At 52.9% G+C, this 6,710-nt stretch overlaps 1 protein-coding gene across 3 annotated transcripts in view; it reads left to right on the plus strand.

Annotated features, from left to right (window-relative positions):
* Positions 1-6,710, plus strand: part of TEX264 (testis expressed 264, ER-phagy receptor) — a 31,464-nt gene that overhangs the window by 4,084 nt on the left and 20,670 nt on the right. The window lies entirely within an intron of this gene.

A 6,710-nucleotide genomic window follows, 5' to 3' on the forward strand; every position in this document is an offset into this window, starting at 1 on the left:
CTGGAGTTTCTGAGGAAGGGGTGGGAAAATCTGTGATCTGGTCCTACAGACAACCTCCTCTCTAAACTTGAAGCTCCTTTCAGATTTAGCTTGGACTCCTGTGCCAGACTTCCATATGTTCCTTTCTACTTGCCCAGGTCTAGTTCTCAGTTCATAACTACCCATGGACTTCTGACTGCAGGGGCCCACACCATTGTGTGTCCCTAGTTTCTGCCAGGGCTTTCATCCCCTGCCTCCTCTTGCTGTCCCTCCCTCTTCTATCCCCATTTGAAGCCAGTGCTCTAAGGCCAGGCTGTTCAGATTCTGCCTCTCTTTGGGGTCCTATCTTGTTATTTCTGTGCCTTTCCTCTGTTAGTTTTCCTGCTGTGGCTCCTTGTGGGCTTGAGAGGGCAGGCCCTGGGCATGGCGCTTAGAATCCTACCTCTTCACCCGTTTTGGTGACTCCTGCCTCAGTTATAATGGCATCTCTTTGGATGTCAAGCTGGCTGGTTGCAGGAGGGCCTGGGGGGCTGGGGCAGCTGGAACCAGGTGAGCTGCCCAGAATGTCTAGGATGCTGAGCTCAGAGACAAGCCCAGCATCACTGGCACCCCGTGGGCATCTGGCTGTACTTACAGCCCATGGTGAGTCAGGGCTCACCAATGTGGCCTCCTGCCATGCCATGGGGCGGTACTGCGCACAGCTGCATGGGCTGGCAGCTCTGCCAAGAGTTCTTCAGGCTTCAGCCTGGAGCCTTGGCAAAAAGGCCATTAGGAATCTCCAGTTCTGGTTTCCTTGCCTGAAGAGCTCAAGTAGGCGAAGCCTATAGCCTATCCACTGCCTTCTGACCAAGCCTCACTGGGGTACTTAGTCGAAATGAGGGTGTGCTGACTGTCTGTGCCAGGTTCTGCGTGACACCTCTGCTCCGGAGATGAACAGACCTGGCCCTTCCCTCAAAAAGTTTCATGTGGTTGGCAAGTCCGCCCCATACAAATGAATCTCTAATAGGCACTATACTTGATACCCGCAGAGCTTTGAGCTGTGGGTTTGGGGAGGGTACCTCAGGTCTGCCCGAGAGGCTCAGAGAGGAGACAGACTTTAGCTGGGATTTCTCCTGTGAGTAGAACTTTGCTCTGCCATGAAGGGCCTCCTGACTGAGGGAAGTACAGCAGTAAAGGCTTACAGACATGAGATGACAGGGGAAGTGTGACCAGTGGACATGTGGTGGATGAAGAAAGTGGTAGAAGGGTTCACTGGGCCAGGCAGTGGGAGGAACAGCAGGTGGGGAGGCAAGGCGCGGCACAGTTTGCCCCCTGTGACTTAGGAAATTAACTGGATGGTAGGTGGAGGAGGGGAGGAGATGAGACCTGGAGGCCATTGAGGAGATTGGGCTGGGCCCAGGTGAGAGGTGACATGGCCTGGTTGAGGGATGAGTAGACGATGAGGATTTGAGGTCACATGTTTGGGAGATGGCACTAAGTGGGAGTCTAGAGCACTGGAACCTAAGTGGCATGGGGCAGGTGCTAGGCTTCGGAAAGCTCCCGGACCAGATACCTGACCCCCACCCCTGCAGAGCTGTGTTATGTAAGTCCCTGCCCCTCTTATATGCCCTCCCCTGATCTCTGCCCCTCTTTCCTCACCTGGTCCTGTTAGAGACTCTGCAAGGCCTCAGTGGCGGGAAGGAGGAGAATCCTTGCAGTTGCCTCTTTCCTCATCAGCATGTCTTGTTCTTAAAGCAGCACATTCCTTCTTGGGTTGGAAATGAAAATTCCAGGATGGGAAAGAGCCAAGGCAGCAGTATACCTTGAGGTCAGTGCTGGAGGCTATTCCACGGACCTAGCCCAGCCACTGCCTCCAGGCAGCCCTCCATACAATTGTCCTTGAGGTGGGGTGTTCTGGGTGTCCAGGATTGGCTGGGTACAGCCTTAGTTGGGTGCCAGTCTTGGGGGGCCATGGCCTGAGAGTATAGCCTCAAGGCTGGCAGCCCTGGGTTCTCATTCTGACTCATCACTGTCATGCTGTCTAATCTTGATCAAATCACATAATCTCTATGGGCCTCTGTTTCTTCATCTATATAGCTATATTAAGATATCTGCTTCACAGACTGTCTGGCAAGAATTAAATTGACACAGGTGAGACATTCATCCTACCACCTGGCCCTCAATAGCTGTTTAACAACAACAAAAAGGGTGGACAAAACATTCATATTAATTAGGTGAACTGAGACATTATGCTGAGCTCTTATGACCTAGCCCTAGACCCTTGGCCTGGCTATGGACATCTGGATGGCTCAGAGGACAAATGTATAGGTCAAGTGGCCCCTCTGATCCTGTCCCTCTCAGTCCTGGGTCACTCTAGAAGATACCTGTGTCCTCATTCATAGATGGGTCATACTCTGACACCTGGGGTGGCTCAGGGATGCTTAGTCTCCACCTACTCTGGGAGCTGGGCAGTATATTCTCCTCCTAGAAGAGATTGTCACAGAAGCTTCAGGGAACCATGGACCCCCAGACTTCCAAGTGCTCATGACTATCATAGATTATCTGGTCTCTAAGTACCTGAGGCTTCAGGGTCCACACTGCTTATATTATAGAGGAAGAGACTGAGGATCATATAGCCAGAGTTGTATTTATCTCACACAGTTCACTCATATGGTATTTGAGCACTTGATCTATGCCATGCTTCTGGGCAGCGGGGCACCTTAAGGGCTAAGGGGCCTAGCTCTCAGGACCTCTCAGTGTGGGTGTATCAGGGGAGCCTGGGGGAGAAACCCCATCCAGTTCTGGGGAAAGCTAAGAACCCAAGCCTTCTCCCTCGGCTGCCTCTCTGAGCAGTGTCCAGTATGGGGCTCTGTGTACTTGTGGTTCACAGAAGGAAGGGACAGGATGTAGGTTGCACTGTTGTGTGGCCCATCCCCACACCCTCTCCCTCTCCAGGCTGAGCACAATGGGAGCCTGAACCTGCTTCTGTGTGAATGTGGGGAGGAATGAGACTATTCCAGGCTCTATGAATGGGGCAGGGAGTGACCTGGTGAGAGGTGGCCACCTGCTATCATTGCTGCCCTCCTCCATAAGGTGTGGACTGACAGCTCTCTAGCCACTCCCCTTGTAGGCCTCAGCTCCTGGCCTCAGCTGGACAGGAGGAGGCTGGTTTCTGAGAAAGGCCTGGTGGGGTCTCACTTGGTCTGGCTGTAGGCCCAGGAGTGACACAGGAAAGGGTACCATTGAGGCAGAGTCATGGCAATTGCTGTGGACTCTTTCATGTCAGATGCTTTTTGAGCATATATATCTCATCAGCTCTGTGTCCTAGATTTGTCAGCATGTGTATGTCAGTCAACTCCAGATCCTGGAGTTCTCTATGGGAGGAAGTTGCAGGGTCTGGGGAAGTAGTTCTTGTGGGGCAAGAGAAAGGATTCCATTCTCTATCCCTGAGGGCCTTTGGAGAGGTAGAACGAGGAATGATGGAGCATGTGACAGGAAGTGGACAGACCCTGGCAGTGACTCATAGGTGTTCCTTTCCTCTCCAGGGCCCAACATTCTTGGAGTGCAGCCGTATTCTCTTTCAAGCACTAAGGGAAGAGGGTTCATTCCAGAGTCAATCTTTGATCTGTGCCTGCTCCCTCCCCTCAGTGCACAAGCATGTGAACACACACACACATCCAGTTCTGCCCTTGTAAAGCTATAGAATGGTCAAAACTGCTTTGCTCTCAGCCCTGCTTCTGAGGTACAGTGTGGAGGTCTGGACAATGACCTTAGCCTCCCCCACCTTGGCCTGGTCCCTCTGGGAGCCTTGGGTCTTGGTGGGAGGGAAGGAGCTGGGAAGAAAACCCCTGGTGGCTCACTTGATCCTGGCCAGCTCTGGCCTGTGGATAGGCTCTACTAGCTCAGCTGCTGTCACTGTGCCCGTGGATCTGTCCTGTGTGCCAACCTGGCCCTCCACCTCTTGCCCCACCCTCTGCTGCTGCCACCTCCACTGCTGTTTGGGCCTTAAGCAACCTGTCTGCCTGCCCTTGTAGGGAGGCTGGCTGAGGCAAATGGGGCATGGTAGCTGGTTCAGTTTACCTGGCTGAGGCTTAGGAAAGGGTGCTTGCCCCAGGCATGGGGCATATAGGGGGAACTGGTGGTGCTTGGGTTTTGCCTTTAGTAAACTAGACTGTATTGAAGCTCCTTTTTTCTCCAAGTCCACTGAGAGCCATCTTGGGACCACCAGCTCTGCAGGGGCTAAGGCTAGTAAGAGTGTTGATTTAGGCCTGTGCTGCACTTTCCCCACCCCCTACACTCCCTGGAGGCACTGAGACCACATGGAACCTAAGAAGGAATGAGGCAGTAGGATTTCCCAGCGTTGACTCTTGACAAGGGCAGTAGGAATGTGGGCTAGCTGATATTTCCCAAAGGCCCAGGCCATTCTCTACCTCCGTTACCTGCGATGACTTTCTGCTAGATGGAGTCCAAGCTTTTGCTCTATAAGCGGTTTAACTGTGTGGGGCAGCTCTGGAAAGGAACACTCCCTTGTTCCCAGCAGAGTTGCCTTTGGTAGGAGGAGGACTGAGGTGTGGGAAGAGAGGGCTTTGGACTCTTTCTGGGTTTGAATTAAGGCCTCACTGCTTACTAGACTGTGATTGATTCTGAGTTAGTCACTTGGTCTTTCTGAGAATCTCTACCTCAGAGGCTTTATTTCCTCTAGGGATTAAATAATAAGGGTAAGGCCCGGGGCGCCTGGGTGGCTTAGTCGGTTAAGCGTCCGACTTTCGCTTAGGTCATGATCTCGCGGTTCGTGGGTTCGAGCCCCGCGTCGGGCTCTGTGCTGACTGCCAGCTCAGAGCCTGGAGCCTGTTTCAGTCTGTGACTCCCTCTCTCTCTGACCCTCCCCTGCTTGCGCTGTCTCTCTCTCTCTCTCTCTCTCTCTCCTAGAAATAAATAAAACATTTAAAAAAAAAAGGGTAAGGCCTAATACCTGGCCCCCAGTAGATACTTAGCACTCTTGCCTACCCTCACTCCCGTGCCTCATGCCACTAGGACTTTGTACTTTTGGGAACCCTGTTTGCCTGCCTCTGGCCTAGCCTCCTGCAGGTGGCCTAGGCCATTGAAAAGGTGCAGCATAGAGAGTCCATTGAGCAGCCCATTCCTAGGCAGGGCCTATTCCTTGGGCTTCCAGGTGCTGTGGGTTGTATGACACAGCTCTGGAGCCAATCTGCCTTGGTTCAAATTCGGACTCCACACTACCTTGCTGTGTGGCCCTTGCTAAATAGCTTTACTGTCTGGCTCTTAGAATTGATAACGGTACCTATTGCACAATGCTGTTTGGATTGAATGGGCTGATGTACAGAAGGCAGCACCCGAGGCAGATGGTGAGCACCTTGTCAGGTACCAGCTGTTGTTAGGATATGCTTGGGGGTGAAAAAAGGAAGGCCTTGAAAGTCTTCTAGATGAGAGTTCCCTTAAAGCTCCTGGACGCCTCCTCTGGAGGTTGGCACCCTGGTGGCTCCCCTCCCCTCCAGCCTGTCATATGGGTCCTGCCCTCTGACCCTGCTATCTGTGTCACTCTCATCCTAACTAGTTCTAGCCCAGCTTTTGCCTTTGGGTGCCATCAGCTTGGGGAAGTTGGTGTGTTGACCTGCAGCGCCCCGGAGGTTAAATGAACCCACTGTTCACCCTCCAGCAATGAACAGCTGTGGCTGCTCTGTTCCCCTGGGGGGTACCTGTGGGAGTGAAGGGCACTGTTGCTATTTCTACCCTTACTGTGGGCAGCTCTGGGCTGGGTACGCTGCCCAGGGAGGAGTCAAAGCAGCCCTCCAGGCCTGAGATTGGCAAGCATTGCAGCTCTCCTTGTCAGATGTTGCTGGTTATGGATCCGGGGCCGGCCATTTCTGCTGAACTCAAGATCTGGGTGTGGTCTGGGCCAGCTGACCTCATTTTTCTTTCCTGGATCCTGGAAGATAATCAGTCTTGTCCTGTTTCTAGACTCAGTGAAGTCTTGGCCAGACAGGAACCCTCTTTTCTACTTCTTTTTTAATGTTTGTTTACTTATTTAGAGAGGGAATGCACATATGCATGTGGGGGAGGGGCATGGAGTTGGGGGGAGAATCCCAAGCAGGCTCTGTACTATCAGCACAGAGCCCAGCACAGGGCTCAGTCTCGCAACTGTGAGATGATGACCTGAGCCAAAATCAAGAGTCAGATGCTAAACTGACTGAGCCACCCAGGCACCCTGGGACCCTCTTTTCACTATGGCTTCACCAACAGGGTCAACCTGTCACTGCAGGACCTCTCTGGAAGGGGCAGTGGGGCCATTTTGTACCCGGAAGCTTTAGATTCCAAGCAGACCACTGTTTTCTCCCAAGCCAGGACTCAAGAGGCCTCACAGCTCTTGTTCTGGCCACAAGTACCCTGAGAAATGGCTAATACAGTGAGGAAAGGGAGCAAGCAGATGGAACCAAGATGGGTGGAGTTTCTAGCTATCAGGACATTCCTCTATCTTCTAGGCTCCTGACAACCTCAGTGGGCCATTCTCTTGGAGGTGAGCATGGGCTCTCCATGGAGCCCAGGAAAGCCTTCCCCTGCTCCTAGGCCAGCCTTGCCATTCCCCAGCTAGTCTTAGGGCCTGTTTCGTCTCCTTGCTGGTGCCGGGTTCAGCTGCTTTTCCAGCTCCAGCTTGGTACAGAGCTGCTTAGTAGGTGGTGGACTTGCTGAGTAACGGCTTAATCTGCCCTTCAGCCCCTGGCCAGGGCAGAACG

Source organism: Crocuta crocuta, unplaced genomic scaffold (assembly GCF_008692635.1).
Source record: "Crocuta crocuta isolate KB4526 unplaced genomic scaffold, BGI_CrCroc_1.0 scaffold1079, whole genome shotgun sequence".
NCBI classification, from domain to species: domain Eukaryota; kingdom Metazoa; phylum Chordata; class Mammalia; order Carnivora; family Hyaenidae; genus Crocuta; species Crocuta crocuta.